This window comes from Erythranthe guttata, chromosome 11 (genome assembly GCF_056151865.1).
Source record: "Erythranthe guttata isolate IM_541 chromosome 11, IM_541, whole genome shotgun sequence".
NCBI lineage: Eukaryota > Viridiplantae > Streptophyta > Magnoliopsida > Lamiales > Phrymaceae > Erythranthe > Erythranthe guttata.
Window position 1 is genome coordinate 11,786,065 of NC_142543.1, and position 7,547 is coordinate 11,793,611.

At 40.0% G+C, this 7,547-nt stretch overlaps 1 pseudogene; it reads left to right on the top strand.

Annotated features, from left to right (window-relative positions):
• Positions 1 to 2,978: 2,978 nt before the first annotated feature.
• LOC148767005 (secreted RxLR effector protein 161 pseudogene) lies at positions 2,979 to 3,592 on the top strand (annotated as a pseudogene).
• Positions 3,593 to 7,547: the final 3,955 nt, after the last annotated feature.

Sequence of the window (7,547 nt, forward strand, 5' to 3'; positions counted from 1 at the left end):
GGTCAAAACTTGTCCCCTTAGAGTTACGATTAAGATGAAACTCGTTTCACCTTAATCACCCAACGAATCAAGATTGGCGTCTAGCAACTACGCGTCATGATTCCCTAGATACAAATGAAGTGCCTGCAAGAACCTTCAGATATAGTTAACGTACAGTACGGTCCCTTCGATTCATATGTCCCGATTGAACTAGAGGCATTGGTTCATCGAGACCTCTTTATTTGATCAATGACGGTGCAGTCGTTCTAAGTGTTGTAATCCTTACGTGCATGACTTAGAGAATCGAATTCTCTAATCATCACTTAGTCAGCTCTGGCCAGAGACTTAAAATGATTACAAACTTTCAGAACACACAGGACATCCAAGACTTTTCTAGCGATCGAAGCCCCGACTACAATGCACAGACCTCCCACTAGATTTCGGACTGCACGAACACTGGCCCTTGGGATGGTCCTCGGTGGAACTCAGGGACAGGTCACGATACAGCTGGTCCTCTAGTGAAGTCACGGTGATGTCTAGGTCATAAGAACTAATGGTGTACAACTATACCATAGATATCTCTACTCGATTATTGGGAACCACTTAGAGATTTCTAGGGTGAGGGAGTTCAGTGAACTCGTCATCTTACGAGCACCCACTTATGTATGCCGATATCACAATACCGTTTACTGATGAGATGCAGTACACATACACTAAGTGCTAGTCTTAATGGGAAAGGCCGATATCCTCATTGGTGGCATAACCCTTCGACTAGGAACACATTTAACAGTTATAATACTTAAGTAAATATCTCACGATCCTAACGATCTATTACTAGTACTTGTAATAACTGTAAGGACTATATCTATGCTTGTGACAAAGGGACAAAGATATAGAATGTCAAGGTGTTTTATCATTGATACGAATAAAGGTTCGTTTATTACAATAATAAATACGAAAGACCACAGCCACATGTTGGCTTGTTGGTCACCTACTCTAACACTACTAAACAACTTATATGAACTAAATCCAACTGAAATACCAATTAACGTTATATGAGCAAAATGTAAGGACATAAATCAAAACCCCGCACAACTTTGGCATGCTAGATTAGGTCATGTCTCTTTAAGAAGGATGAACGATTTTGTTAGTGAAGGATTGTTCACTTTGGACGACGTGAAATCACTACAAACTTGTGAATCTTGCCTTAAAGGGAAAATGACCAAGTCACCCTACAAAGGGAAAATGGAGCGGGCCGAAGGTCTTTCGGATTTGATCCATACAGACATATGTGGTCCACTAGTGCGAAGGGTGGATACAACTACTTCGCTACCTTTACCGACGCTTACACTAGGTATGGGTACGTCTACTTGATGAAGTATAAGTCCGAAACATTTGAAAAGCAACTCGGACGAAGTATGAAGAAACCACAATCCAGTCGTGGTGGAGAAGACTTAAGCATCGAGTTTAGTGACTATCTAAAAGAGAATGGAATATAAGCTCAATGGACTCCACCTGGAACGCCTCAACTTAATGGAGTTTCCGAACGTCCGAATAGAACCTTGTTAGACATGGTTCGATCTATGATGGGGTTCACCAACTTACCGGCATACTTGTGGGGTCATGCACTTCGCACTGCCGCTTATTTGCTGAAAAGAGTTAACACCAAAGCAGTTAAATCCATACCATACGAACTTTGGCATTCCCGGAAACCCAACTTCAAACATATTAAGATATGGGGTTGTCCCGCTTATGTGAAGTGATTAGTGGGAGATAAGTTGGATAGTAAATCCGACTTATGCTACTTTGTGGGGTATCCAGAAGACTCAATGGGATACGAATTCTATTATGTCAAGGAAGCAAAGATGTTTGTTTCAAGAAATGCCACCTTTTTACAAATGCAATTTATATCCAATAGAAAAGGCAGCATGATAGAACTTGTAGTTCAAGAACCGTAAAGTGAAGTTCAAGCGCAAGAAAACGTAATCGAACCTATACAACAATCCACTAATATACCTCCTGAACTTACAGTGCGTAGATCCGAAAGAGTTTGGAAAATGCCGGATAGGTTATTCCTCCTCGAAAATGATCAAGATCATGTTGATCGTGGATGAGATCCAAAAACATACAATGAGGCCGTATCGGATGCGGACGTGGGACATTGGCTAACTGCCATGAAATCCAACATGGACTCCATGTATTCCAACAAGGCGTGGACCTTGGTAGATCCACCTAAGCCAATAGTTCGCATAGGCTGCAAGTGGATCCATAAGAAGAAAATTGGAGTGGATGGAAAGGTATCGACCTATAAAGCTAGATTGGTAGTGAAAGGATATACTCAAAGGCAAGGTGTTGACTATGAGAAAATCTTTTCGTCAGTCGCGATGTTGAAGTCCATAAGGGATTTGCTGCTCATAGCTGCGTGGTATGACTACGAGATATGGCAAATGGATGTGAAGAACGCTTTCGTTAATGGAGACATTGAGGAAAAAATTTACATGGCGCAGCATGAAGGCTTCATATCTTCTAGAAGTGAGCAAAAGGTTTGCAAACTCCAGCGATCCATTTATGGATTTAAACAACCATCCCGTAGTTGGAACATTAGGTTCGACTAAACGATCAAAGAGTTTGATTTTGAGAAAAACTCGGAGGAACCTTGTGTATACAAGAAGGTTAGTAGGAGGGCAGTGATATTTTTGGTGCTTTATGTTGATAACATTCAACTCATTGGTAATGATGTAGGAATGTTGAAACAAACAAAAGCATAGTTGTCCACACGTTTCTCAATGAAGGATTTGGGAGAAGCATCTTACGTATTAGGAATACGCATCTATAAAGATAGAGAAAGAAAGATACTTGGTGTATCCCAAAGCCTGTTCATAGACACCGTTATGAAACGGTTTAGCATGGAAGAATCCAAGAAGGGATTCTTGCTAATGTCCCATTGGGTTCGTCTCTCAAAATCCATGTGTCCTCATACACATAGTGGAAACGAGGAGATGAAAAGGATGCCTTATGCTTCTGCCATAGGAAGCATAAGGTATGGCATGCTGTGTACTAGACCCGATATCGCGTATGTTGTGAGTGTCACAAGCCGATATCAGTCTAACCCCGGTCCAGCTCACTGGAAGGCCGTAAAGGATATCCTCAAGTACTTACGAACGTCTAAGGATATATTTTTGGTCTATGGCGGTGCCGAGTTGAAATTAGAGGGCTTTACGGACTCTAGTTTCAATCGGATGTGGATGAGTCAAAGTCGAACTCGGGATTTATATTCACGCTTAATGGTGGTGCCGTGTGTTGGAAGAGTTCCAAGCAAAGCACGACGGCCGATTCCACTACCAAAGTTGAATACATTGCAGCCTCCGAAGCTGCAAAAGAAGGGACTTGGATAAGGAAATTCATCCAAGATGAATACATTCCAGTACCGTTGTACTGTGATAACACCGAAGCCGTAGCACAAGCTAAAGAGCCAAGATCTCATCAGGATTCCAAGCATATTCTGAGGAAGTATCATGTGATCCGAGAGATCATTGATAGAGGTGAAGTTAAAGTAGAACGAGTCACCTCAGAAGAGAACGTTGCAGACCCCTTCACGAAGCCTTTACCATGATCGGTCCACGAGAAACATCGAGAGTCGATGGGATTGCAATTCATGGGTAGTTGGCTTTAGGTCACGTGGGATATTGTTAGACTAGGTGACCAACAAGCCAACTTGTGGTTGTGGTCTTTCCATTTATTCTTGTAATAAATAAACCTTTTTCGTATTTATGATAAAGCCCCTTGGCATTCTATATCTTTGTCCCTATGTCACAAACATAGATATAGTCCTTACAGTTATTACAAGTGCTAGAAATTGATCTTTAGGATCATGAGATATTTACTTTAGTATTATAATTTCTAAACGTGTTTCTAGTCGAAGGGTTACGCCACCAGTGAGGATATTGTCCTTCCCCATTAAGAAAATAGAACTTAGTGTATGTGTACTGCATCGCATCAGTAAACGGTATTGTGATATCAGGATGCATAAGTGGGTGCTCGTAAGTTGACGAGTTCATTGAACTCCCTCACCCTAGAAATCTCTAAGTGGTTCTCAATAATCGAGTAGAGATATCTATGGTATAGTTGTACACCATTAGTCCTTATCACCTAGAAATCACCGTGACTTCACTAGAGGACCAGCTGTATCATGACCTGTCCCAGAGTTTCACCGAGGACCGCCCCAAGGGCCAGTCTTCGTGCAGTCCGAAATCTAGTGGGCGGTTTGTGTATCGTAGTCGGGGATTCGATCGCTATAATAGTCTTCGATGTCCTGTGTGTTCTCATAGTTTGTAATCTCTAAGTCTTTGGCCATGGCCGATTAGAACACTTAGAACGATTGCACAGTCATTGAACTACTAAGGAGGTCTCGATGAACCAATGCCTCTAGTTAAATCGGGACATATGAATCGAAGGTATCGTACTGTATGTTAACTATTTCAAAAGGTTCTTACAGTATGTTAACTATATGTTATTCTCATTCATAATTCCAAATTACGAATACGAGACGTCATTCTCTATTCGTTGGGTGATTAAGGTGAAATGAGCTTCATCTTAATCGTAACTCTATGGGACGAGTTTTGACCACAAAGGGTTGTGGGCCCAGGACTAGCTTACACATGAACCATCGAGGGTCACACTACTTGTGAAAATGAGATCTTTTAACGAACAGTTAGAGATAAAAAAAAAAATTATCTTTGCATGATTTGAAGTCAATATGATTGGGTCCAACATTCGTAATATGAAATTATGAATGAGAATAAGAAAATGAAAAAAATAGGCGAACATCTTAGTGGACTTTCTAAATCGGGAAGTTTCCAAATTTAGAAAGTGCACTGAATTAGAGATTCCACTTGTAGAAAGTTGGAAATCAAGAGTTAGCACTCGTAATGACGAGGAAATTATAATGATTCCGAAAATGTAATCGTTACAATTTTCCGATCATTGAATTGAGAGAAACGAGTGAGTAAAGAACTAACGAACTTAAGTTGTTGGACCCGGTCCAACTTAAGCCCGTTAGGGCATTTATACAAGACCCTATAAATACATGATTTATAGGTCTTGCACATACACAACACATCTCACAAAACCCTAGCCGCTCACCCCTCTCTCTCTCGACCAACCTCACTCTCGGCCGCCGCCGTTGCCGCCGTTCCAACGCCGGAAATCGGCCTCCCTTGGCCGATTACTATGGTAGCTCTTTTCATCTTCTCTTTTCTTCTGTTTATTCTGACTATTGCGTGTCTAGTGCCACGTTTTAGTAGATCGAAGTGTACGAGGTGAAATCCGAGAGGAGGAAGATCGAAGAATCGAAGAACTAAGGAGCAGCCCGAAGCCAGCGCGTGGTCCTCACGCACCGCCGTAGCTCGCACCGTCGCCGCCGTTGCTTCGCCGTCGCCGCTACCAGATTGCACGGATTGGTTTCAGTGGCAATCTTGGTTCGTTTCGTGCGCCAACCTCATGCTTTAAGAGGTAATTCTCGAATCCGGTATTCGTTCGATATTGATTAAATTTGATTAAATCATGTATGTTCGTTTTCGTAGTATGTTTTATGAATTTGTATGTTTTATATGTTTGCATGAAATTCATGATTTACTGCGAGCACGTTAAATGATTTAATGCGAGCATGCTAATTGATTTACTGTTGATTAAATTAATTCGCATGATTGCTGTTTTTAATTTCGCTGGAGCGCAAAGGTACGCAATCAACTATTTAATATTTGCGGGCATGTGTTTATATGGTTTAAATTCGTTTAATTCGCATAAAATTTTTGTTTTCCGCTGCGTACACGTGTCCGATTCCCAACACTTTTGGCATTATCTTCGAGCTAAGTATTATTTCTCTCCTGATGGAATTAGCTTTTGCTAACAATTCTTACATTCCTTTTGGCATTAGCTTCGAGCGAAGCATTATTACTTTCCTTTTGGCATAAGCTTTGAGCTAATCATTATTCATCTCCTCATGGAATTAGCTTGTTATAAGCAATCTTAATTAGTTTCCTTTTGGCATTAGCATCGAGCTAAGCATTTTTCCTCTCCTTTTTGCATTAGCTTCGTGTTAAGAATTCTTACTTTCCTTTTGCCATTAGCTTCAAGTTTAGCATTCTTACTTTCCTTTTGGCATTAGCTTTGAGCTAAACATTCATCCTCTTCTTTTGCCAACCATTCTTACTTTTTCCTTTTGGCCTTAACTTCGAGCTAAGAATTATTAGTTTCCTTTTTCCATTAGCTTTGAGTTAAGCATTATTCTCCACCTTATGGAGTTAGCTTGTGCTAAGTATTATTACTTTCCTTTTGGCATTTGTTTCGAGCTAAGCATGATTCCTCTCCTTATGGAATGAGTTTGTACTTAGCATTCTTACTTTCCTTTAGGCATTAGCTTCGAGTTAAGCATTCTTCCTCTCCTTATGCAATTAGCTTCGTGCTAAGCATTTTTACATTCCTTTAGGCATTAGCTTTGAGCTAAGCATTGTTCCTCTCCTTTTGGAATTAGCTAGTGCTAACAATTCTTACTTCCTTTTGGCATTAGGTTTTAGCTACGCAATTTTAAAATTCCTTTAGGCATTAGCTTCGGGTTAAGCATTCTTACTTTTCGTTTTGGCATTAGCTTCGAGCTAAGAATTCTTCCTCTCCATATTGAATTATCTTGTGCTTTGCATTCTTACATTCCTTTAGGCATTTTTGAGCTAAGCATTCTTCCTCTCCTTATGTAATTAGCTTCGTGCTAAGCATTCTTACATTCCTTTAGGCATTAGCTTTGAGCTAAGAATTCTTAATTTCCTTTTGGCATTAGCTTCGAGCAAAGCATTCTACCTCTCCTTATTGAATTATCTTTTGCCAAGCATTAATCATTTCTTTTTGTCATGAGCTTTGAGCTAAGCATTGTTTCTCTTCTTATGGAATTAGCTTTTGCTAAGCATTCTTACTTTCTTTTTTGTATTAGCTTCGAGCTAAGCATTATTCGAGCGAAGCATTATCCTCGCGTTATGGAATTAGCTTGTGCTAAGCATTCTTACTTTTGTTTTGGCATTAGATTCGAGCTAACCAGTATTCATGTTCTTATGGAATTAGCTTGTCCAAAGCATTCTTACTTTCTGTTTGGCATTAGCTTCGAGCTAAGCATTCTTACTTTCCTTTCGGAATTAGCTTGGAGCTAAGAATTATTACTTTCCTTTCCTTTTGGCAATAGCTTTGTGCTAAGCATGGTTTCTCTCTCTATGGCATTAGCTTTTGCTAACCATTCTAACTTTCCTTTTTTCATTTGCTTCGAGCTAAGCATTATTTCTCTCCTTATGAAATTAGCTTGTGATAATCAAACTAACTTTTTTTTGGCATTAGCTTCCAGCTACAATTCTTCCTCTCCTTATGGAATTTTCTTTTTCTCATCATTTTTGCTTCATTTTGAAATTAGCTTCACGCTAAGCATTATTACATTCCTTTGGGCATTAGCTTCAAGCTTAGCAATATTCCTCTCCTTTTGGAATTAGTTTCCATCTAAGCTCTCTTACTTTCCTTTAGGCATTAGCTTT